This window comes from Nipponia nippon, unplaced genomic scaffold, assembly GCF_047370975.1.
Source record: "Nipponia nippon isolate SJK-2023a ecotype South Korea unplaced genomic scaffold, ASM4737097v1 scaffold_9, whole genome shotgun sequence".
Classification (NCBI taxonomy): Eukaryota; Metazoa; Chordata; class Aves; order Pelecaniformes; family Threskiornithidae; genus Nipponia; species Nipponia nippon.
Window position 1 is genome coordinate 29,219,907 of NW_028262413.1, and position 15,073 is coordinate 29,234,979.

Genomic DNA, 15,073 nt, shown 5'->3' on the forward strand with positions numbered 1-15,073 from the left:
CTCGCTCCACAAAAAAGGGTTGTGCTTCCTTCTCGGGATGCAGGCAGAGATGCAGGCAGAGTCTCTTTCTGACACCTCTTTGACTACTACAATTAAGTCTTCCCTTCACAGCTATTGTAGCTTGCAGGAGGCTGGACCGAGTGGCTCCTGCAGATGGCATCTGCATCCTAGGGATGGAGTGAAATCTAGGCTAGAGCACAGCAAGGGTCCTATTCAATGCAGTGCATTGGAGAGCAATCAAAGGAACTTAGACAAACTCTGAACCCTGCTTCTGTCACTCTGCTGTTCAGCTTCCCACCAGGGTCACCCATCTGCAGCTCTTTAGCAGAAGAGGAGATGCTTCAGTCCTGCTGTCCTGGCTTCTTCAGCACGGGCACTCGCAACTATTTTTTCTTAAATGTAGACACGCTGTTGCTCACTTGCAAGTGCAGTTAGAGGCCTGAGTCTTCCAGCCCCTCTTCATCTCTGCATTGCTACCAAAGGTTTCTGCACCCCATCAGCCACAGCAGAGGCAGAAACAATTAATTGTTGCTGGTTATGCAGTTCTCACCATCTGAAAGTTTCACCTCCCTGTGACCTGTACAAGGAAATACCTGTCTTACTGCCTCTGCTGAGCAGCCTGAAGGGAGATGAGGAGTCAGCTGGCTACAGCAGAGCTCACCTTGTCCCATCAGCATAGGAAGAACCAGTCAGCGATATACACTCCTGGTGCTGAACCCAGTGTAGAGGGGAGAGCAGAGCAAGAGAAACCTGACATCTCCCATACTCACAGCCTCACTTGTTTGTGTGTGCAATTTCGTTTCCTTACCGGTAACCCCCCACCATGCTCTACTCCTCAATTTTGTGCTGAAGGTTGTTGCTGGGAAGGGCAGAGAGGATGCAGGGACGGAGACTGCTAGGCCTGAAGCAAACACACAGGGGAGGAGGAGGAGGAAGTGGAAGAGCAAGTCTCTGAGCTGAGCTGAGCAGGATGGCGCAGCTTCCAGAAGAAGGACAGCAACAGCAGGAAGCGGCATTTGCTGGAAGCATTCTTAAAACCAGTTGGGGAACAGCTGTGCTGATTTTAATCCAACTGAACTGAAGTGCCTCCAGAAGAGCCATAAAGCCCTTTGATACCTACCGCCCAGGCAATAAAATGTTAATCTCAGTTGAAAGTCTTTGTTCTCTTAGTAGCAGTATTTTTCTATTTAGAAGTAATAATCAGAGGCCCCACTGTAGTATGGACCGTGCATGTGTAACAGAGACTGCTCCTGCTGCAATAGCTTTAGCATCTGAGAGATGACAGACAGCTGGGGAAGCCCAGAGTACCAGTGACCATCAGGAGCAGTGGCCCAGCCCTTCTGCTACCACACCACTGTCCTGTGTGTCACAGACTCCTTCACACAGGTGGGTTTTCTGAGGAGGGATATTGTGGCTCTGGGGATTTTTACAAATGTGTGAAAGTCTAAGAGAGCTACCAGAGCAAGTTTAAAAAGGAGCAGGCTGAGGTTTCAAGGGCAGGTGTGAGATACAGTCTCAAAAGCATGTGAGATGATAAATCAGTAGAGGAGAGGCCTTGAAGTGCTACAAGATCATTTCTAAACCATCCTAGTGAAGTTAGTAGTCACTCTTCCTCTGGGAGGTCACAGACTCCCATGATATATGTATGGTCTCCTTGGATAACAGACTAAACCTTATTAATATAGGCTGCCAGTTGTACTTTCAGCACTGATCTGTAAGAATCTGTAACACAGCTCTTCCCATGGTGTGTGTGTCCCTTACACTTACAGCCTTGTTTTCAACAGACCTTAATGACAACTTCATATTTGGTTGTACATAGAACAGGCCTACCCTGTTGCTCAGGCTTCACCAGGGCTCAGGCAGTGCCTGCGTTGTCACCCAGGAATCCTGTGATGAGTTTGACAAAAACAAATGAGGCTTTCTACTTCCCCATCTGTTTCATCCCATCCTTGGACCTTTTAGTTCCGTCTCCAGAACTTCAAGCTCAAAATATGTTTTCTATTCCATTTCATTTAATTTATGTCCCAAATTTTCTTAAAAATCAGAGGAAGTGACACAAAAGGACACTCCAGCCTTGCCGCGTTATCAGATAGCATTAGGTGTGAAGTGATAAGGTGACTAGTATTCTGTTTTAGAAGTGCATATAGTTTAGATTTCTTTCTCTCAGATCTTTTCATCATTTCCAGGGATTAGGAGAATCTCCAGGCTGCCAAAAAGCTCTTACCGCAAGCAGGCATCTTCCATATCATCAAACTGAAGCTCACGACATCATCTAAAACAGGAAGAGGAACTTGGAACTAGCTTTCCCATGTCTCTTGTAATACCATTGAGTGCCAAAATTACTGGGATGTTTTCTGTAAGTGGCTGCTTTTTCAGTAGAAATCCTACTCTAAACCTACTGAATTTTCCTGGCTAACGTTCCATCACTGACAGGAGAGGTTTGGGGCCTGAGTGCTTGATGTTTCTTGACAAAAAGAACTGTATTTCTGAAAACATTCTGACTATTTTCCACTTACTGCTGTTTGCTGAGATATCTTATTTTGGGGAGGGCACTAGAGATGCTACTCATACTATCTGCAAGTAAAGGTAGCGAGGCCATAACATAGTTGCGTTATTCAGCATGTGCTGTTCATGTTTTCATGATCTCAGTGATGATTTCCTGCCTCAGACTCTTTTGTGCACATCACTTTGAGATTTTAAATAACTCTTCATCCTTCTAGCTTTTGGCTATTTCTGCCTCCTACTGCATTAATAGGCTCCATTATACTATTATCTTTGTTGCCATCAGAATCTAAAGCTGAGGTGAATTCTAGGCATAGCTTGTTTCCATTATTATCTTTATTGGCATTTTGAAGGAATCATTTGTCTTCATTATCTGCAGCTGCATCCTGAAGGATTTTGAAAAGGTACATGCAATATTGTCCTCTTATGAGAGCTTGTTTTTTATGCAGGGCTTCCCCCCCTCCTCCTGCCTGTTAAAAACAAAAAGTTTCCGCTCCACTGCTGGCGTGACAGTATAGAAAGCATCTCACAGACGGACTGACTCTCAAAGAGGCAAGAATCTTTAAATCCAGCAGATCCTAGTCTAAACCCCACTCTCTCTGCTGCATTATGAATCAGCGTACCCTGATGTAGTTTCTCTCCCTCTGCACTTTTCAGCATACTCCATCTTTTTAATTTCCTCTGTAGCTCTGCCTACAGCTGGCAAACTAATCACTGCCTGAGCAATGCACCTCGAAATATTTGTTTATGCTGAATGAGTCTAGCTGGATTTTCTGTTTCCCATCATCTGCTGGTCATCTTAATCAGTATCAATGTTTGGTTCACGGTACTGAGCTCAAAGAACAATTATTTTATTCAGGGGAAGGAAGTGAAGCAGTAGAAAAAAACATAGTATGAGCTAGCTGTGAAAATGGGTGTTCAGCATACTTTTGGCATGAAGAGAAGCAGAGATTTTTAGCAATAGCACAGGTAAGACAGTTACGAGGTCATTGCGTGGACTTACATAAATGTACAATTCCGTTTCTTCCCACTACTGGGTCTACATGGGTACAGACCTCTGTTCCCACAGAATATTTAACATTGCAGACATCTGGCTTAGACTTAGACAGCTGTTGAACATAGGTAATTTCAGCTTCACTCCTTTTGCCTTCAGTCAGTCCCTCCCATAGCCTTTGTTGCTGTGACCTAGATTGTGAGCAAATACTCTCTGATGGCATTTCAAAGGAAACTAATCTTGCACTCAAACTGAATCATGACTGGATTCATCTGTGCTCCATACTCTGTGCATGCGCAAGTTTATTTCTGCCTCTGTCCTTGAGCAGCAAATCCTTAATGACCTGTCCTTACACACAGACTCACCTGCAAGGCACAACCTATGGAAAGAGGACTTACAGGGCTTTTCTTTCTCCAGAAGCAAAGCTGCTGCTGGCTATAGGGACTAGAGATTTATAAATACTGTTCAAAGTTTTTCAAAATTTTACTATACAAAAGAAAAAAAAAGCCTTAATTAGCAACTGAAAAAACATGTCATAAGACTGATAATGACACCCCAGTAATTACCACATACCCTGGTTATACTGTGCTAACCAAATTCCCTATCCAATTGTCCTGCCTGAGTGGAGTAACATACAGTCAATAATACACCATGTGGCGAGCAAGATACCAGTATTAGCGTTTTCCTTGGAGTGAGACGTCCTCACAGCCTATTGAGCTCTGGGATCAATAATGAGACAGAGCAAAAGAAAAATTCAAGAAAGCAAGCCAGCTGCTCAAAGAACCCTTTTAAGTTGATGTATGTACTGTTGGATTTCTGCATGAAAATGGTGACATTGAAACGGCCCTTAGAGAATGATGTATCAATATTAGCACTGCTAAATGTGCAGCTTACATACATCATATATGAGGCAACTTTTGCTTTGTTCATTTATTTCTCCAAACTATACTGCCCATTCCCTTCCTTTTAAAGGTGCTGAAGCACCTGCTGTTGCAAACCATAAACCTGTCCTTACTGTTTTCACACAGACAAGGCAATTGTCCTGTTCACGCATCATTAAAGCCTTGCTATTACAAGGGGACAGTCTGATTTAAGCCTTTCTGGCACTATCACATTTACACAAGCACTTACTCCATAAGAGGGACTGCTCCAGAGAAAGTGCTGGATATATGGACTTGAAACATGCACTATCATCCTCCCAGCTATGGAAGGGTTTGAGTTTGCATCCCTCTGACGCTTCCTCTCATAGACTAAGAGCATCCTCCACATAACAGTAATGAATAACACAACTCTCCTTCCAGTTCCTTCCCAGGACATCACTGGGATTATTCCTGCACACATATACTCTTTTACTCAAGTGGAGTGTTCCGTGCTGCCCACTGAAGCTAAAACATGGATGCAAAGGGGAATGAAATCAGCTGCAGTAACGCCTGGCACTGAGGGCCAGGGCTGATGGGCTTCCTTCCAGGGACATCTGGTCATTAACCCTCACAGAATAAGAGCTTTTAGGTCCTTTCAGTCAGGACAATGGGCTGTATGCTAGGAAATGCTAACTTCATGCAGCAGAGGCTTAATCACACCTTTTGGGACTTTAAAAGCTGGTAGCTATTGATTGAGGCAAGGGTGGTGAAGCGAGGTCACAGCTGCCTTCATCTTTCATATGGGGTCCATGGAGACCACGTGTAGTAGCATGCAGAGTTCCCTATTGATTCAGGTGGCTTGGCAATTAAAAAGCCCTGTTTTCATCCTTTCAGTCATTTACCCTTCACCAGATGAAGCCAAGTGGGCTCAGCCAGCTATCATGGCTGCCCAAACCAAGCTGGATGCACTCAGCTGTAACTCCAGATTAAAGCTGAGCACAGCTTCATTTCATGCAAGTGAGGGTTGTTCTGACATGCACCCCCACCTCACAACAGATGGGGCAGTGTTTCCCAGGCCCAGATTGAGCCAAGAACCCAGTGAAGTGAAAATGGTGTGGCTCTGGAGGAAGGCCTTGCTGTGGAGAGAGCTGAGAGGGGAGGCACTCAAGCAAGGCTGTGTGAATGATTTTTTTTCTGTGCTGCTCTAATCCTCCTCCTGTCCCTCCAGCTCACTACTGAAGTACAAGGGATGACACCGTACATGCGGACCATTTGAACCCCATGGGGAAGAGGAGTGTGTCCTTCTGTCCCCAGGACTATTGCCCCAGGGCGTTTACAGAGGCTGAAGCTTGGGAGGTCCTCAAACTGTCTTTGTACAGCACCTAGCACAGTAAAGTTTGGTGCAGCAGAGGGGCTCAGTCCTCCCCTGCACTCCAATAACATAAATGGTGAGTAACTATGGCAAAGGCACAATCTCAGCCCACAGTCAGCTCTGGGACTTAAAGCACACATGAACTTCCCAGCAGGGAAATGGATGTGTCTTTTCATAAATTGCTTTGTTGCCCAAATAAAATAAAAGGCTATTTCATTTTCATAGCCACAGTTTTATAAAACAATAGTCAAAAGTGCCCAGTTTATGATGCAAACAGATGATCAGACAGCTGAATAATGCATCCGAACTACAAAGATTTCCAGAAACAATAGAGGACTTTACCACGTGTTGTGGAGAATACAATATCTCTGGTGCAGGCTTCATGCAGGCTGAATGCCTTCTCACTATTCTTGCAACACCAAGCATGAGAAGACAGTAATTATTATACTAATATAAGACAAATTATGCGCTTAAAGTCATATATACAAAGGGCACTGTTGCTATTTTTATAGTCAGAAATGCAGCTGGCACTTTACAGATGAACCTTAAAAGAAATTCCTTATGCCCACACCAGTAGTTTCCCTCAACAGCCTTGCACCAAGATCTCCCAGTGCAGAAGTGTGTGTGCACATGGACGACACGTGCTAAGCAGCCTTTGAGCAAGTAACCGTATTGCTTTCAAGTGAGCAGCATTCAACATACTGATTGCAGGACTGAGGCCTTAACTAAGTGGAGTGAAAGAGCGATGTAGGACATCCTTAAATATAACGACACTCTTGCATCTATTTTCAAGGGATAAAAGTGTGTCCCACACAAACATCTTCCATTTCAGTAAATCATGGCCGCAATCCCTGACCATCCACCTTCCTCTCGTTTCCTACATTCCTGTGCCGTATTCCTAGACTCACCCAGAAAGGCACATCCTGGCTCTGGCCAAGCAGGGGCAGAGGAGGAACAAGAGCTGCCTCCTTGGCCAAAGGCAAGTTGCTTTGTTCCGCTGATTGGCACTGGCCAATGTGTAGCATTCCCTACCCTGTTGCTCCAGGATGTCTCCCATTTGCGTGAGGCATAGGTCTTCTCACGTTTTATTTCCATGCATAACCCTCCAAAGCCAGCTAGTTCCTTCCATCTTCCGTGCAGCAATACTAAACTCTGGACAGTGCAGAGACTCAGTGGACTCTACTGGGAACATAAGCCCGAACTATAGAGAGAAGAGTTTATTTTAAAAAGCACCTTTACCTATAAGTGGGTAACTATGGTAGTAAAATCGTTGCAAGGCAATAATGCAGATTTGTAGGAATGAGCTAAAAATTGCTGCCCAGATTGCAGTACAACAGAATGATTATACACCTCCCAGGACTGGGTAACTGAGAGGGAGATTCATGCCATTCCCACCCAGTGAACGTGGGGATGTTTGTAGGTTCACATCATTTCCTTGAGACTGATCTCATCTGTTTATGACCAGCTTATGTGAACTGTTCTCTTTACCAGATGCACATTAGTGGGCTGCCATCAGATTCTTATGCTCTACTCAACACAAAGAGTGGCTGCCCCCAGCCATCCCCATGGGCCATAGCCTGCTTCTGCCTCCAGCCACCCAGCTGTGACGGCTGCTATCTGTGAGAGGAACTCTGTAACTGTGTCACTGTTGAATCAGCTCCATTTAACTCCTGTCTTGCTTATAGAGTCGTGTCTTTTAAATTCCTATCCCAATATCTTCTTCTTCAAGACACAACCTTTTTCTCCTCTCCCAGCAATTTCCTTCTGTATTTGCTTTGTGTTATTAGATGATAAAATCTGGCTAATGGGCACGCTAATTATTGCAGCATCCAAATGACAGGCTTCAGGCAAAATGATAATTACTTATTCAAAAGTATTCATAAAATTAACATATCCTGAATAAATTCAAGCTTAATTTAACAGGCCACTGCACTTATTACAAGCATTTAGCACATGCGATTGTTTAAACTTAGTAGAGAGCAACTTACTCTTTCACAAGATATCAGGGTCAAAAGTAGATGTAATCACAATTCGCCCTAACAAGAACAAATGTCAGACAGTTTAGGGAACTATACAGCAATTTGTTCAAATGCATGTAAGTTAAAAAAGCATACAAAGAATCTCTTCCCAGGCTTTTAATTATGGCAGAGTATTGAAACTCTTCCTTAAATTCTGTTTCTCAGCCAAAATCAAGACAAAAAAAAAGGTAGAGAAAGTTATAAATTCCCTCTCTCTCCTCCTCTGTACCTTGGAACAGATTCAGGGCTTTATTCTGAGATCCTTCTATGGTTCCAAGTATTATATTTGAGACTTTAAACTTTTATCTACAATGCAGAGTGTTCCCCACTGACGTACTCATAACACACAGAATACTATCTGCGGTGAGAGGGGAAAGAGCTGTTTGAGTTTTGTATGGAAAACCTTGTGTGCCACAGTGTCAATCCACACAGTAAAATCAAAAAGCTTTGGGAAAATAATGGAATGGTACATTTCATAGCACTGTTCACCCTACCTGCAGGACTGTAGAGTATTCCCTTCTGTCACTAAAACTGTGTCAGCTGTACATCTCCCATTGTATTTTAGCTTGATTTCCCAAGATTGGAGTGAGGTCTGTGCAGTCGTGCCATCTGTCTGTCTTTCAGTCAGATAGCAGTGAATAACTTTTGAACAAAATTGGTCACTTTCTAATAAACTGAAAGAAAGGCAAGAGAGTACTGTGTTCGTCTTCAGCTATGACTACTAGGGCTGTGTGAAAACTAGGTACTCTGACATGATGGCTATTTCACACACCCACAAACACACACTACACATTTCTTGCCTCCTCCTTCCCTTTCTTGAAAATGTAGTTTTGTGTCTGTCCTGCTTGGGACCCTGGCTATGGGGCTAGGAGACGCACTGCAAGATGTCCCCCACCCCAGGTCCTGGAGTATCTTAGATATTTTTCCAGCAGGATGAAATGTCAGCAATAAATTGGTGAATTAATTCATTCTCCTGTTACTTAAACAATAGCAAGGAAGAAAGCTCTGTCCCTGAAAATGGTCCTTTTACAGCATTCTGACCATTCCCATAGCTGCCCTATGACCTGTTTTGAAGATTCTCTCTGTTGCTGCAACAAAGCCAACAACCGCAACATTTCTGTGTAACCTGTGGTAATGGAAAGCATTACAGATCCTTACTGTTTGTTCTTCATGTTCATCACAAAGTATTGATATCAAGTTCATTAAAGAAATTAGGAAATAAATCACACCTGAGAGAACATGATGCCAGTCAAGTCCAGATGATTCCAATTTACTTCACTAAAATGCTTTTGATTAAAACACATTGCTGGTGACGTGTCTTAAAAGGAACTTGGACTTCAGGCTCTGTAATAACTGCAATATGTTCTCAGTCTCTAGCCTTGCCACAGACTGCATAAGCTCAGTGTTAAAAACTCCTGCGAAAGGAGTTATTAGGTGCTTGCTTCAGACACAGACTTGTCACTGCAGTCATTGCTGATGTCCTGGCACACCCTATGGAGGATCACGCGCAAATTAGTGTCATTATTTAGATGTTCCAGACTCGCTATGCATCGTTATGGCACAGTGTCAATTTTACATAAACTTCCACATATGGAACATTTTAAAGACCTCCCAACTGCCGCAAGAGAAATGGAAAGAAATAGCTTCAGCAATCAGCAACCTTTTAATAGTATCAGAATCTGAGCATTGACATGGACAATAAATTAGTGCTCAAAAGGTCTCTCTGAGTAACACTGATAACACTGCTTTCCATCAAGATTGTTTTCAATCACTGATCTTTCTCCAGAGATGCTAAGATAAACTCTCATCTTGTGGGTGTATTTTCTGGGTTTGTGTCACAGGGCAGAATAGAAGCTAAACACAAAAGGACAGCAAGCTTCTTATAATTTACTCACAGTGGGTGGAACCCCTAAGTCCTTGGTCATCAAAGCTGCCGTATATTTCAGTGATGGTGTCTGTCTCAGCCCAACCCAAGATGCCAAAAATTCTCAATGCATTTAAAAAGGTGACAGGTCCCTTGGTCTCTCTGACGGGGGTAAAAAAGTCCTGCCATTTTTTTGTGTATGTGGAACACAAAGGTGAAGAAATGAAGTAAATGGGTCACAAGCACATAGAGGTATTTCCAAGGCACGGTTTGGAGGCAGACTAGCCTTTCAGCCTGCTAAAGGGATATGCAGGCTCACAGGGGTCACAGGGAAGAGTCTTAGGCAGTGGATACTGAAGGAGAGAGGCTCTTTGCACTGACCCACTATAGTTACTCCTATCTGCAGTTTCTGTAAGACCACTTGATTTCCAGTTGCACCTTTATCTCCCAGCAGTGGCAGCTACTTAGACGTGAAAGCTTCAGCCCTTTGAAAACTTTCTGTGAACTCATCAGACCTATGATGAAATCAGTCCACCAGCTCCACATGAACATCTTGTGAAGATTAACACTGAGGTACATATCTACAGGGCCTTTAAGAAATCGGTAGTTCAGTCAGTCACCTAGACTGTCACCTTCTTTCTGCTTGAGCAACTGAACTGCCTCTCCCAGCGAGCAGCTGGTTTGGGTGGGAGATAGCAGTATCTAGTAGAAGACTGTGGTATTGCCTGCTGCAGAAACCATTTCAAGCCTCACCACCTTCCTCTCTAGTTGTAGTGTGTGACTGTACAGCAAATTCTAACAGCAAATCGTACTCAGACTTGTAAAACAGATTAGCTGCCAGATTCCTCTTTGTTTTGAGAACATGGCGAAAAACTCAAGTGCCTGCCACAGATCATGTCGGCGGAGCATCACTGGCAGGCCCTCAGATGGAAACAGAATGAGAGATACAAGACAAAATCCCCAGTTTCAGAACTTGACTCTGATTTAGCAGGGTGCAGCAAGAGTCAAGTAAGAGTGAACTAAAATTTCAAGAATCCTGGGGGTTTTTTGCTTGTGATTGAAACTGACCTCATGTTCTGAGAGGCAATGTGGGGAATGCTGAAAATAAAGAAATCAGCAGAAAGCACTATGACATCTATTCCCACCTATTCCCCCATTATTAATAACAGCATTTTTTTTTCACCACTCTCCTTAGCCAGCCAGCCAACTACCTGTAATATCAAAGAGAGCACCTTAAGTTGTTCCACTTCTGACATGGCGGTATTCAGACAGCGCATATTTTAACAGGATTCAAAGACTCTGGATTCTGCAGCCATGTGGGATTTGGAGCTTCATGTCAGTAGAAATAGATCTCTCTGTACTCAGAGTGCAAAAACTGATCACTTGAGCTAAAGCAGCACTAGCTCTCTAGGGCATATAGCATGCAGTGGGACAGCTCTGTTCCCACACAATAGTAGCTGGTGGTACAGATATGTCTGAACTGAACAGTTCAATGCAATATCACATTTCTGGCTGAGATTTTTTTTTTTATTATTTTGGATTTCCCACAGTGGATTATTTTGAATCCAGCTTCACTGCCTGATCTGTTTACTGGTTAGGATGTTTATTTTTCCTGGAGAAAAGAAAAACAATACATGTTTTATGAAAGCAGCATAAGAACAAAGTATGGAAAATCAAAGGAAAATCCTAAAATGAACTCGTCTTGCCCTAGGGCAGAGAACATGGCTGCTATATCCTAGTGTTCCACTCATGTGGGGAAGTTTTGTTTTTGTGAAATGTTACACATGTGCCAAGTTGCTGCAGATATCTGTATAACCCTTTCTTTGTCTTGCTGTACCAGTTAGTTAGTTATCAGTGTGGTCAATGCAGCGCACAGCACGGTCCCAAGCCTGCAGGCACGTAGGCTGGGAGTCAGTTGCCTAATCACAGCCATCTCTGTTGTGATGCCCTCAGGTTTTGTCCCTGATATGCTGCTGCCTCCCCCAAAAAAAGGCACAGCTCTCATGCAGAGCCTGTGTTATATGCCAGCTTTGTGCAGAGCTCTTGGATACATAGGACATCTAAACCAGCTGTAGACACCTATGTTGAGGCAACTGAATACTCACTTGTACTGTATCCATTCAACCAGCAGGACTGTTCAGGCAACTGCAAGACAAAGCCTTTAGATTTCAGGGAGGAAGACTTCCCACCTTCTTAGCTATCTGTATTCTGCTGGCCTTGTGTGGAGAAATACTCTCAAACATAAATAGTAGTATGTAATAAACTCACAGGGAAGAGTTCCCTAATGCATTCACTTATATGGTCAGAAAGTTCTTAGCAACAAAGCCTGAAAGTCATTTGGCCATCACCATTGAGCACTGGCAGACCTCAGAAGTCTAGCTTCTTGGGCACAGAGACTTGCAAGACAGCAGACATGCAGTGGGTGGTTATGCATACCATATGATGATGCATCAATCAGCTGCCATCCAGACAGATGTGAGCTATGTTTGTCACCATTCCATGCTTGTAACCACCGAGTGCTTCCAGGTCAAGTGACAAAGTGCTAATTAGAACACAGCAGCATGAGGGGAAGGAAGTTCCTGCTTGCTCACTGATACACATAACCGTGAGCCAGGCTCTGTCCCTGGCTCCACTGCTTGTGCCATCACAGGCTTGATTAAAAGCCCTCATGAGGCAGAGAGTGTCTCTTTGATTTGAATCTGGAAGGCAATATCCATAAAATCCCTGGGGCCCTTTTCAGATATCCACATGCTATCAAGTAATCAACAAACCATTTATGTAACCCTTAGGTACTCCATTGACCTGGCACCTTTGCCTATAAAAGAAGTCCCTCCCTCCTATGTGCAGAGAGCGGCCGCCTGACGCTTTCAGGATCCTGTTCTGCTAAGCAACTCTTTAAGACTCAGACATTGTGAGACTAAGTTTTTGTGGATGCCAGCTACAGTAACTCTACTCTGCTTCCATCACCTCATCCAGGGAGGGGTGAATTCATGATTTTTTACACAAAAAGTGGATAAAACTGTCTCTGTTGGCCATCCTGGCATTGTTCCAACTTCCGTGTTCCCAAAGGACCTTAATCTCAGCAAAGAAAAGAAAGGCAGGAGACAACTGCAAGGCTTTTGGCCAGTAAAATCATTCCAAATCCTTGTGTGCCTAGATTTGAAGAGCTTTTAAATCCAGGAGGACTCACAAAATGCAATTTGGCCTTTGCAGTGTTTCAACAACGAGCCGTAAAACTAACACCTTGGACCAATTGTAGTCTCTGTTCATATGAATTTACTCATGCACCAGTAACTAACGTAGCTCCATGAAAGGCAATCAAGTGGTGAAGCTTCCACACTGAAATTACTAAAGAAAGGAACTTCTGTCATGCCAGACTGCAAATGAAGCTTAGGGGAACAGTTTCAATCCTGGAAGAAGAAACTTCTCAGTTATGCAGGGTAGCTTATATCTCAGAAGCCTGTTTTTAATCATAACCTCTACAACCCAGTTACACAGCTCATGCTTTACTACTTGGATAGTAGTTGCCAACTGGATGGAAACCTGACTTGGTATTTTCCAGTTGACGGGAAAGCTTTCTGAAGGATATGTGCTTGAGCAGCATAACAGCTTAGCATGAACCTTCCTAGAAATGAAACATAGAAATCACTGCTTCCATTAAATGCATTCACTTGCTCTAGACAATGTGAGGTTCATATCAATACCTTGCTGAACCTTTGCAAACCGTGCATCAGGGCTGCTTTAGACACAGGCAGAAAAGGTAATTGCTAAGAGTAACATTTTTCTGGAATGGCAAAACAGCCCTGCTACCTACCAGCTTTGGCTCTACTACTTGCCTCATCAGCTTGTACCAGCCCCCACATCCACCACCAACCTTCTGGGAGGTGGAGGCAAAGCACTCTACAGTGTTGGCGGGCTCCTGTTGCTGTACGGCTATGGCATGTGCCAGCATGTCCGGCAACACAGTGCTATTTACTTCTCAGCCTTGATGTGGCAAGACACAGTTTTGTCTGCATCACTGAGATGCTTTGAGCTAGCTCAGCCTGGCACTTTTTATGGAGTCCCTTTGGCACGGCTGATTGCACAAGCAGGTCCAGATCCTCCTGAAATGGAATTTGTTTGGAAAAAAACCACCCAACTATTTAAATTTGAATCTTAAAAGAAGATAGAAAATAAAGATAGATCACTGTCATTCCCCCACGTGGTTTCATTCTTACCAGGGGGTAGCTTCAGCTGCGTCCAAACCACAATAAACTAACTTCAGCTTATGCTCCAATGTGAGATAACATGCAGTGTATTTAATTGGTACCAACTGAACCAAGGTCTTGGAAACAGGGTTTGGCTTAAGGTTAGAGTGTAGAAGGAGAAGGTCCCACTTTTCAACTGCAATATTGTATCTTGAGTCCTCATGGCAGAGAAAGAAAGTGTGACCTGTCAGAGCAGAGGAGACAGAAAACATTGTATGTTTCTCTCCTGTTGTGCTGCTGTAGCTCACACTGTAGTGTATAGAACAGGGGGCTGATTTCTGCATAGCAGTTTGACAACCCTACCAAAGGGGACTCCTCTGCATACCTATGCGAGTGATGAAGAAACAAAGTGATTTGTTTCCCATGAATGTCCCAAGACAATCAAGATTTGGACCTACTTTCCCATTCTGAATATTGAGCACAGTCCGGTGAACAGGGCATTTACTCTGCTAACACTGATCCTCTTAAAAATCTTCTATGATTGGGTGACATGAAGCAGATAAATTATTCCTGCAAAGCTGAAAGTTGGTCAGATAAGCTTGGATATTGCACTGAAATAAGTAGTGCTCCTAGTCTCAATCTCCAGATATTTCCAAGGCTAAAGAACAGAAGAGTTTCTGGTTCACTAGAGCAATGTCTATTCAGCTTGAATCTAATACTTGACAGTGCTGTGGCCAGAACTCTGAGCCAGAATAAATACATTAAATTTGGTGTTTCTTTCATTCTTGAACTACGGCCCTGGTTTGTGAAATACTTGGTTGTTCAAAGAATGAAACATTGAGTCACCAAAAGTGAGAGCTGTAACAGCAAGGGGGAGTGAAGCCATCAGTTCTCTCTGTCGCAGGTGAGAAGGTAGGAGAAAAGCAGCTTTCCTCACCTTTATCTTTTTACGGCCCAAACAAGTAAAGTCTGTCAGATTCTCCTTGCTCACTGATCAGGCCTGAGGTGCTTGGGTGTGATGACAGTAAGTATTAGTCATGATCACAATGTTATTTGTCCTGAAGATACAGCTGGGTTTTGTACTTGGATAATGAGCATCTCAACAGGGAAAGTTTGGGCATTCTGCAGAGATGCAGCAGGAAAGAGGGTAAAGATCTCTCCTTGTCTTGCCTGGTTCTGCTGAATCACAGTCCCAGCAATCCCAGGATACAGGAATTGTTCAACGTCTCTCCCAAGGAGATGGGACAGAAAGAGGGAAAGAAGCAGAGCTCTGGGT